Here is an 11,578-nt window from a genome sequence, read left to right on the forward strand (position 1 = left end):
GGAGAAAGGCATATATATATATATATGCCTTTCCCCATTTCCAGGGTGTGTGTGTGTGTGTGTGTGTGTATATATGTTGCTGCATGTGCTGTGTGCGTATGCATTGGGTGTCAACTGAGTTACATTTCTCCCCAAGGTGTCATGGGTACTTGTCTTACCAAATTTGATAGAACTGACAAGTGTTTTCATGTAAGAGTGGGAAAAGGGGAGGGCAATGTATAACTCCCCATCACCTTGTCAAGCTGAGTGAAGGCAAACTCCAGCGTATTCCTTCACAAGTGATGAGGTGTTCCGGAGTCATTAAAAGTCATAAAGTTAGACTGCAACTATGCGCCATGCATACGAGATGAAGTCAGCCAGGGCTGTCCTCCTTGTAACAGGTGAAGGCTCCTCTTCCGTACCCTTTCAACTCTCAGACTGAACCACGGGATCCGGCTGAGTTGGAGCACTTTCTTTGCAATGCACTTCGGAGATTTCACGAGAGCTTTGGCCTGGCTTTCTGCCACCTGTCTCATTAGGCAGGTATCTAAGGGCTTTTTCACACACACACACACACACACACACACACACACACACACATTCCCCAAATATCTGACACTGCTAGCCTACTGTCATTTATTCCTGCTGCTTCTCCCTTCATAATAACATTAAGTTTCTAACTAACAATGATAAATATCTATGGAGAAAAACTGGTTTCCTCCTGCTTGTGATGGCCTTCTCTTGCTTGTGATGGCCTTCTCTTCTCATTTCTCCAAGGTAAGGAGCATAGTTTTATTTTTGCAGTGATGAAAGGGGCTAACAAAGGCACAGCATAACTTTCAGAGTGCTCAGGCATTAGTGGGCCATACTAATGTAGACTTATATGAAGAACAATGCAATCCTGCTCATGTCTGTTCAGAAGTAATAATAATAATATTATAATAATTTATTATTTGTACCCCACCCATCTGGCTGGGTTTCCCCAGCCACTCTGGGTGGCTTCCAACAAAGATTAAAAATACATCAAAATAAGTAAGTTCAGTGGGATTTACTCTCAGTTAAGCAGGTGTAGGGTTGCAGTCAAAATGCACCTAGAGTTTGACTTCATTGACTTCACACTGCATGCTTAAAGACTACGCCTATTTAACTAACAGCTTCCTATCCAGTGTTGCTTGGGAATTCTAGGAAACAAACAAACAAAATCAGTGCAGTTTTAAAATCAGGGCAGTTTTGAAAGGTTCATTCTGCCATCTTGTTTTAAAACAGTGTCCGGTTGCATCCAAACACAGGAAAACCTGTTCCTTGATTTCAGGAACCATCATGAAAAGTCTAGTTACAGTATCTTAAAAGGTTTCCAAATGCCAAACAAACAGGTAAACAACTTTCCTAAAATAAATATTAGATTTTTGTACAATGTATTTTTGGCCCTTTCTTCACAAACTGATTTAGCAACAGCAATGGTGATGGTGATAATAGCCATGGATTCAAGAATATGCAACCCACTGATGTACTAAGGGACATAAGACGTGTGTCATGTTTCACTGCATGAGGCGAGATGGGAAGTGGAACCCTGCTCTGACATGCCATCTGCTGTGCTGCCACCGCCCCTGGCACTGCTGCCACATCTCTTGCCATGCAACTTCCGCTGCTGGGGGAGAAGCAGCACAGGCATCAGTGCCCATTTATGATCTTTGCTGAAATCTAGTGAAATTTTTCACTCTTGTGCTCTGTGAGATTTCTCCAGAAATTGGTGGCAGAAGTGGCAAGGCACTCACAGGGGCACCACCTCGGGGGCTTCCGCCAACTGAGATGGCTGCTTCACTCCGCTTCTTGAGTGGGCTGGCCCTGCTAAGGGCTGTTTCTCGTGACATTTGCAATTGCAAGAGACTAATGACTTCTAACTTGTGGCTACCAAGTCACATGTGTTTAGAGCTAAGGTAGAGAGAAAGCAGTGCACTGCTTTAGAAATCACAAATTGTTTATCTGTCTGCCTGCTTAATTTGCATTAGTAGGGTTTTTTTTTAAGCCCTCTTTGTTTAGTTTTACCAATTATTAATTTTGTATCGTGTTAAGGCTGAAAGCAGCAATTCACTGAGTAGATTAAATCAACGTGGTAGTCTTTTGTGCAGCAGTTTTAACATTTGAAATCAATAAACCACACCATTTGGCACAGTCCTCGGGGCTTTTGGTGCCAGTGTGGAGATTTTCCCTGCATTTTGGAGCAACCATGTGAATTCCAGCTGTTCTCCATCACCTCAGTCATATGGAAGTTATTTGCAGCAGGTTCCCTGTGGTGGCAGAATTGTATGGAGCCTTTAGTCCTTGGAACAAGAAGAAACCTGCTGGATCAAATAGAAGACAAATATAGCCCTGCATCCTGTTCTCAGAGTGGCCAAGCAGATGCCCATGGGAAGGTTGCAAGCTGGACTTGAGCGCAAACTGCATTCTCCCCCCTTCTGATTCCCAGGGTCTGGTATTCAGAAGCATACTTGTTTTGACAGTGGAGGTTTAACACAGCTACGTATATTGTGGACGGTATCCACTGATAGCTTTCTCTTCCATGAATTTGTCTCATCCTCTTTTAAAGCCACCCAAGTTAGTGGTCATTATGCTTTTCCAAGGGAGCAAATTATTCCGTAGTTTAACTACGTGCTATGTGAAGTACTTTCCTTTGTCTGTACTGAGTCATCCGACATTCAGCTTCATTGGACGACCCTGAGAATGAGAGCATAATGAATGATGGTTATTTAATTGAATGTCTGTCTCTTGTAGCTTATCCTGCATCATCATCATGCCTGGGTGAGTTTCCAACCTCTTGATGATATCTTAGATCACAGAAAAACATGCGACAAGCATTGACCAAAAAAAAAAAAACCCCTTGGCTATGATGGATTGAAAATACGGTGTGAAAAATTGTGTGAAATGTGTGATAGACAACATTGGCACTCTTCTAGAAAAATAGCTTCATTCCCACTGTTGCCTTTTGAGGCATATGGCACATGCGCATGGTGTCATCATGCACAAACAGGAAATTAAAATAGTAATGCCAGCACAAGTTGTGAATAAGTCAGAACACATTTAAAAGAAAGTCCCATTTATTCCAGCATGTCTTCCTCCAGTAAGTGTGATTGGGATCATGGTTCAAATCCATTTGAAATCTTGATTCAAAATCAATAGCACCTTTAGTCCCTCTGGCAGGGGGTTCAACATCATTGCAAGCTACTTTGCGTTTGCACAAAGTCGGTCCTTGGTCCCCATATCTAGTGTGAGGAGGGCTGTACATGCTGTGTTTCTTGGCAGTCCTCACTCCTGAGACAGAGCTGCTTTTATTTATAGGAGGTGCAAAGCCACTGCTTCCCTTGATGCTCTGTTGAAAAATCCAGGCAGCCGTTTATTTTAAGCCACATCCAAGATAACAAAGTGACATTATCAACAGTGCCACCACAGGGCAGCTGCATTTACTTATTTATTCAATGGGCAAAAGTGTTACAGAGATGCAGTGAACCCTCTTGAAAAGCTAGCAGTGCATAAGTGGCCCAATAATAGAATTACACGCAACTGTATTCTTTGCACACTCTTGGCCCATGGAAGTGCTGCTGACAATACTTTAGTCTCACAGATCTTGACATACGGTAACTGCACCAGTCTCTGTTTGCTATAGTTGGTGTTCTATCTGTTTATATAGTACCAACAGGGGACCGTAGTGCAGTTGTAGAGCACATTCATCAAGTGCAGAAGATTCCTTCAGCTGAAGGTCAGAGACCTCCAGGTCCTGGACTACTGTTGCCTGTTAGACAGACATGTTCTGGGCCAGAAAAACCAAACATCTGATTCCGTTTAAGGCAATTTCACATACTCAATTTACACATTTAGAAAGTCATTCCTCCATCAGTTCTGCTACTGCCATGCTAAAGGTAAAGGTAAAGGTAAAGGTACCCCTGACCGTTAGGTCCAGTCGTGGACGACTCTGGGGTTGCGCGCTCATCTCACTCTATAGGCTGAGGGAGCTGGCATCTGTCCGCAGACAGCTTCCGGGTCATGTGGCCAACATGACTAAGCTGCTTCTGGTGAACCAGAGCAGCACACAAAATGCTGTTTACCTTCCCGCTGGAGCGGTACCTATTTATCTACTATCACTTTGACATGCTTTCGAACTGCTAGGTGGGCAGAAGCAGGGACCAAGCAATGGGACCTCACCCCGTCGCAGGGATTCGAACTGCTGACCTTCCGATTGGCAAGCCCTAGGCTCTGTGGTTTAGACCACAGCGCCACCCACATCCCTGCCATGCTACCAGGGCCTAAATCAAGCTTTGACTAATTACATGTGAAACCAGGTTTGTGGTTTGTCTCACTCCAAACAAACCACAAACTCACTGTTACCAAGTTTTGCTTCCATTCGTGCTTTGTGCAAATTTTTACCCTTGTGCACTAGGCTAGTTTCTACATCCTTGTGCGAATTAATTGAAACAAAGCATGTTTTCTATCTTACTCGTAATTCTGTACTCAAAGCAAACACAAAAAGTCAGTTTGATCATTTTTTATGTTTTAATGATGCAATCGTTATGTCAGCAGCTACTGTATTGCATCAGCTTTTGATTCGACCGCTGTTCGAGATGGATGTGACACCTAGGAAATGTATGAAGATTGTAACTCTGCACGAACACACAGCTAAGACGTATCGAGAGATTGCTTCAGTGGTTGGTGTGAGTTTAGCAACTGTCAGCCATGTTATCAAGCTGAAGCAGGAAACCGGATCGGTTTCTCCTAAACGTAAAGGAAAGTGTGGTCGTGAGAAGAAAACAACTCCTAGAGATGACGCTTTCTTGCTTTGACAAAGCAAAAAGGATCCTCACAAGACGAGTGTCACATTGAATATGGATTTGAAGGAGAAAGCAATCCAAATCAGTTCCTCTACAGTTTGCAGGCTCCTTATTGCGGTCAGATGAAAAGCCAAAAGCCAAAAGACCTGTCAATAAATAGCTTTTATTTAGAAAAGCGGTATAAATGGGCAAAAAAGTACAAGGAATGGACGAAAGACCAGTGGAGAAAAGAATTTGTGGGCTACATGCAAAAGTTGCCTCTGTGCTGTAGACTATGCAACTATGGAGAAGCCCATTCAGGCGCTGATTCAAGTGTGGTACAGGGATCCAAAAATCAACATTGAATGTTCGAAACTAGTAGACTCCATGCCAAACCGTGTTCAAATGCTGCTTAAAAATAGCGGAGGTCATATCCATTACTAATGTACATATATGTGAGTTTTGTACATGTACAAAATTTGTACAATAAACTACTAAATTCATTGTTTGTTTCAATTAATTCACACAAGGCTGTATATGCACCTCTTTCTGCCCTCCATCCAGACAAGCAGAGTTCAAGGACACATTCCAGCCAGGCAAAAATATTTGAGGTGTGAGGCAGGACCAGTGAGAAGTGTGGCTTGGGAACACTACTGACCAGATACAGAGGCATGGAAAGCCATATTCAGGCCCTGAGTCTGAGGTTACCTAGTCTCATTTTAAATAAATAATATTTAGACATACTGCGGTACCAATTTGGAATTTTAGGTCACTTTAAGCAGCAGTGTTGTACTGCACATTTCCAAAGCTGTCTTCTACTATTCTGTGGGACATTGCAAGAGTTCCTAATGTTACACCTAAGAAGAGATCGCATGCTGCTCCTATAGCACCCCTAAAAATATTAGTACCCCATGAGGCAACTTCAGTAATGTGTATTAGGCTACCCACATTGGTATTAATACAAATATTTGCTTCTGGTGATTCACTTAACTTCATCCAATATTTACCCCTAAGGAATGTTTTCCAGCTTAGAATATGAGCCTTTGCTGTTGATTTAGGAACCAGATTCAATTAGGAGCCCTGCTTAAAAGCAGTCAAGCAGCAGCAGCAAAGCAATAAAGCGGGAAAAGGCTGTGAAGAACGCTTCTGAGAAAAGTGCAAAAAAAATACTGTAGAATCAGAAGAACAGAATGTACGACATGTAGTCAAGTTGGATGTGAAAGTTTAAAAGCCACCCAAAGTCCTTTCTCTTCATGACACTTAAATTGCAAAAGCCATCTGGTCTCGAATTACATTGACCACATAAGGACAGAAGAACCACATAAGGACAGTTTATTTATTTTTGCTGCAGACTAATTGTACAACTGAGGGCTCATCCACACTTCTATTTGTGCCATGATTCTAAGCACAAGTCCGTGATTGCTAGGCACGGGTCTGAAAGTGGGGTGGGGTATTTTTTTGGTCCCACCACTTTCCCCAGGAAAAACTGCTGTTTAATCCTGATCCAATTCATCACAATGGGAAAGAAAATGGTATTCTAAACGGCTGTATCCATTTGTCTGTGGTGGCCCAGGATCTACATCCTACCAAGGAAAATTCATGGTTCTCATGAAAACATACCTCCAACATTTCTCCGATGAAAAATAGGGATGTCCTACCATACCTTCCAACAGTTCTCTGATGAAAATAGAGACGTCCAAAGGAAAAGTGGGACATTCCATTTGAGAACCAGCCTCTCTTTACCTATCAAACTTTCTTTGGATAATGTACATATTCTCGTCACTCCCATCCAGGAATACCAGCAAGATTTCCTGGGCCCAGAACACTGTGTATGTGAATTGACATCCAGCAGTATCAAGACAGCCTCAGGTCTCCCATTCATGGCTTACAGTGTCTGTAACTGTTGTGATTTCACCCAGTTTGAACACTAAAGAACATAGGAACTGAAATGATTAAGTGGAGAGCTCATCTCTACTCTATTTCTTACTCATTTAAATAGAAGACTGCTTTCCTCCACCACCATTTCCCCATTTTCCTTTGGTAAAAGGAGCCTGAAGAAGCATCACTTCGCGAGTTGCACTCCTCAACAGTGGTGAATGGTGAATTATATCTGAAAACAAAGTTTATCATAATTGGGGCACTTGCAAAGTCTTTTGCTGCTGCTGAATGCTATATGGGCCCAAGGGGTATTGCATGTAGTACAAGAGTAGCAACTCGTAGTCATTAGCAGTGTTGGAGAGGGCTGATAGCTATCCTGTCATTAAAAGAATTATTGTAATTTTAGCTGCAGCGTGACAGTCTTTTTTATTTTTTTTTTAAAAAACCTTGTCGTTGAATGATGAGCAAATCCCATCATGTTTCATTACTGTAAGGGCTGGTGTTCAAAACACTGGACCTTACTGTAGTCTGGTTCATCCTTATCACAGAAGATAGCCAATCCAGGCAACCTATCAAACCCTGCCATAGATTGTTGGATTGGTTCCTTTGTTCTTCAAGGTTTTCCTTTAATCCCTGCAATCTGAAGACTCTGTGGTTTTCTTTTCCTTTTTTTTTGAAAATGGTCTTTTGGAAATTTCACCTGTCTTCAGAAAGTAGCTTCCTAAAAACCTTGAGGCTATCTACCCTTTCCCTCTTTCAAGGATCTCTTCAGCCAACTAGCCCTCATGCAGGACCGACCCAAGACCTTTTGCTGCCTGAGGCAAACCAGAAAATGGCGTCTCCTGCCGTGCCCGGCCATGTCTCACTCCTACAAAACAGCAACAACAGACATTTGCCTAGCTGGGAGCTGGGGAGGCCCTTTCGTAGCTCTTTGCAGAAGCATGAGAGGTCTTGGAAGATGGAGATGCAGAGTGACATCCACCAAGGTGGCTCCTTCAACACTCCCCTCTAGTTTACCACAGAATCTGAACAAGGGGAACAGCATTGTACTGTACCCTCTCCTCCCCAATAATAATAAATAAAGGGCTGGTAGGTGGCTGGACTTCACATCTCAGATAAAAAATCTTCCACTCTATTACAAACTGAACAGTGCCTATGCCCTCAGGGGAAAAGGAGAAGCAGCCATAGAGAGGTGGCTGATGGGTTTGCGTGCCTGTTCAGTGGGCTGCAGCTTCCTCTTTGGCACATCGTGGGTGTTTTTTTAAAACAATTTCATGTAATTGCTTAATAAATAATTTCACTTGAATGTTTTAACTTAAAACTTCTAGTGAATCTTATAGTCTTTTTTAAAACAAAACAAAACAAAACCTTAAAGTTAAATAAGTATCAGCAGGAACAAATCTGGCATTTCCATCAAGCAAGGAAGCCAGCCAGCCAAATTCTTTTAAAAACACAGTGGCAAGAATAGATGTTGATACCTCTTTGAAGTGGGGATAGTCATTATTCTTCTTCCCCATTGTTCATCAGCGCTGACCAGATTTCAAGCTGCTTGGGATGTTAAACGGTTTCAATATATGGGTCTGTATCACCTGTAAAGTTGAACACAAGAAAAACGCTTGACAGATATTCATAATGATTGCAATTAAAAGGAAAGCAACCCAGTTTCTGATTAATTTGGAAACCAGGAAAAAGCTCGAAAAGATCTGCATATCATGATAAAAAGGTCATAGCAGGAAGGATTGCAGTGACTGGGTTGAAATGATTAGTTTAATCTACAAGCAGTTGGTAGCAGATTTTAGAAAGAACAGAATGTCCCTTGAAAAGGTTTGTGTAGCAAATGGAGTTCTGTTCTGAAGTTCAAGGTACAGCAAAATAAAATGGCCTCTGCAAGAATAGTTTCCTTTGGAGGACAGAGAAAGCATCAGAGATATATTGTGTTTTTATAAAATAATAATAATAATAATAATAATAATAATAATAATAATAATAATAATAATAATAAGGCTGTACATGAACTCAAGTTATCATCATGTTGATCCCAACCTAAACAAGTATCTATGCATACAAGAATCCAATACTGCTCCAACAAATCTCTTATCATTGCAGCTACTGAGTCAGAAGAACCAAATATCTTCACTTCCCATCCTTTCAGCTGAAGGAGGTGTGAGTTTAAGCCTCCTAATTGGTTGATTTTCAGTATTTGTATGCCATCCCATAACACAAAGTTTTCTGGGTGGCTTCCAATACATGGATATACATGGCTCCAGACTGAAGAAATTCCCTTGAATGGTCTGGGAGGAATCCTGGAATCCTGGGGGAAAAAACCCCATACTTTTGCTTCCTCTCAGGACAAGAATGCCTGAATACAACTAATGGCCTGAATCCGGAGGTCTCAATTTGAATTTCTTCAATCCTAGGTGCTCAAAAGTTCAACAAGAAAATGCTATCTACTTAAGCTCTTTCCCCCCTCTTTAAATAATTTTGAAATGATCAGCAAGTGTTGTATTCATGATTACAGAGGACAACACCAACACTGGGAATGCTTGCTATGTAACAAGACGCATTCAAAATTGCCAAGTTATCCTCAGCCTGCCAAAGTACATGGCTGTGCTAGCATGGAGATAGTCCAAGGGTAGACATCTAGGAGTAAAAGTTTAATGGCCTACATGGCAGAGGCAGGTTGCAATGAAGGGAACTTTCCCTCCCTGAGCATTGTTCTCCAGATCCTGATCCAGAGACTTACAGCTGATATTTACATAAAACCAGGCATATTAATTGCAATCACACCATTGTTTTGTTTTTACAGCTAGTTAAAAGAAAAATGGACATTTCATCCATTTTCCTTATTCTTTATTAGCTTTCTCCCCCTCTCCTCCAATGTCCTACTTCTCAGTCATCTGTGTCTCCTCTGTTGTTGTTGGGAGCAAGAAGAGCACAAGGTGGCCAATTTTCCAGTTCAGGAAGGATCATAATTGGTGTCTTGTGCAACTTGTTAGACAACCAGTGCTTTGACATAACAGCTGCTTCTATGGAAGACAATTCTCTGCTTGTGTGAGTGAGATGTTTGCAGTTGTTTTCCAGGAAACCAACCAGCAGTTTTCACAGCCTGTTTTAAAGTGTTCTATATTCACATTTCTTAATACTTTTTCTTTTCTACAAAGTTCTTGTAGAATCTTATTTTCATAGCAAGTTTCCAGCTTAAGCCAGTTTCCTAAGTAGCAGAACAACTGACCCAGACCCTCCACTATACAACCCCATGGGCTGGAAACTGCCATCACAAACAAACAAACAACAACAACAACAACAACAACTTCATTTACATGCCACTTAAATCCCAAAATAGGCTTTTTGACTTCCAGGAAATGAAATCATGTTACTGATGCACTGTTGTTAAATTCAAAAGCCTTTCAAGTTGCTTCCATTCTGTTTGCTTGTACAATAATACTTTGCATCGTCTTACGCTGTATTTTAGTTGTATCTATATGGTGAGCTACCCAGAGAACTTATATTATGGGACAGCTATATAGATTCAGAAAATAAAGCAAGAATTGAAATGAACAAGAATCTCAGGCCCTTCTGCAAAAAGTGACATGTGTTAAGAAAGAATGAGAGGCAACTTAATATTAAGAAAGGTGAGCTGATACAGAAATTTCTAAACCTGTTTAGGATTTTATGTAGGGTAAAAGAAGACCTGGATAATTATATATTAGTGTTATTTTCAGTTCACCTATATTGTGGCTATTTGAAACAACCTACATGTGATGTTAAATGTTTTGTGTTATGCTAAATGCTGAAAGCTATACTTGCCCTTGCATACCTTTTTACTTTTTAAATTTAGCTCTAAAATTGCACCACCCAAAGGTGTCAATGGCAGCTTCCCTCTCATGCCTAACAGCCACATCCAGTTGAGAAATGTGGCTAGTGATGGACTTTTGTTGCAATACAATCAAATTGCAGCCTATTCATCCTACTGTAGAATAAAATGGCCTTTGTGAAGGATCTTCTGGTTTAATTTTCAAAACAGTGGGGCATATTAGACACACGCTTTCTTGGAATATTATACAACAAATATTGTACAGCAGAGCTGCTGTTGGAATATTTTTCAATACTGAAAGTTAATGATGGATTTCCTCCCCCTATTATTGGTACAGTATAATTAGTAACTGGAGTCAGAGAGAAGAAAAGGGATTTAATGTCAAGAATGCTGGTGCCAACTGATTTATAATAGTCCAGAGCCTGGCATGTTGCATTAGTTTCTACTTTTAATGATGCCCAGCAAAGTTTGTAGAACTATTGAGTAGATTCTTATAAGCACCCGAAACAGGCTCCCCCCCCAACCCTTCCCCACCCTCAAAGAACAATTGAAATTGTTGCAACATGAGAAAACCCATAACGGATTTAAATGATGTCTCGAGGCAATTGTACCATACAACTTTAAAAGAGGAATTGGCTAATTTGCCTATTAGTTCCAATGAAGAATGTCCTTTATGAGTACCTGTCTCTGTACGTCTTGTTCTTTCTCAAGCCCTTGCTGGCAAATTTGATCGGGTGTCTATGCCCACAGACTTTAAATTAAAGGACTTCTGGATCTGCCTCTGCAGCTGTCGCAGCGGTTCTTTTCATTGCCAATGGAAACTGCTGAATTCCTCGAAGGAGCACAGAGAGCAGCCCCAGAGTGACCACACACATTTCTTGACCAAAAATGGTCACTGCAGGAATGTTCTTCGTTCATTGATTGTTTTCACTCTGTGTATGTTGCAACAGGCATTCTGATAGGAACACCATATGCAGGGTAAGTGGGATGTAACATAATAAAATGCTGAGGTCCGATATGCATATAGAGGTTCCCGCCATGTCAATGGCACAGACATTCAGATCACTGTCAGCCTTGCAGATCTGCAATAGAAGTGGGGTACCTCTCT

At 41.3% G+C, this 11,578-nt stretch overlaps 1 long non-coding RNA gene across 1 annotated transcript; it reads right to left on the minus strand.

Moving 5' to 3' along the window:
• Positions 1 to 545: 545 nt before the first annotated feature.
• Positions 546 to 11,308, minus strand: LOC114604725 (uncharacterized). The gene is made up of 3 exons (XR_013394192.1): positions 11,152 to 11,308; positions 8,135 to 8,245; positions 546 to 2,694 (listed from the first exon to the last, which is right to left on the minus strand). It is a non-coding gene; the product is annotated as an uncharacterized LOC114604725 (long non-coding RNA).
• Positions 11,309 to 11,578: the final 270 nt, after the last annotated feature.

This window comes from Podarcis muralis, chromosome 9, assembly GCF_964188315.1.
Source record: "Podarcis muralis chromosome 9, rPodMur119.hap1.1, whole genome shotgun sequence".
Lineage (NCBI taxonomy): Eukaryota > Metazoa > Chordata > Lepidosauria > Squamata > Lacertidae > Podarcis > Podarcis muralis.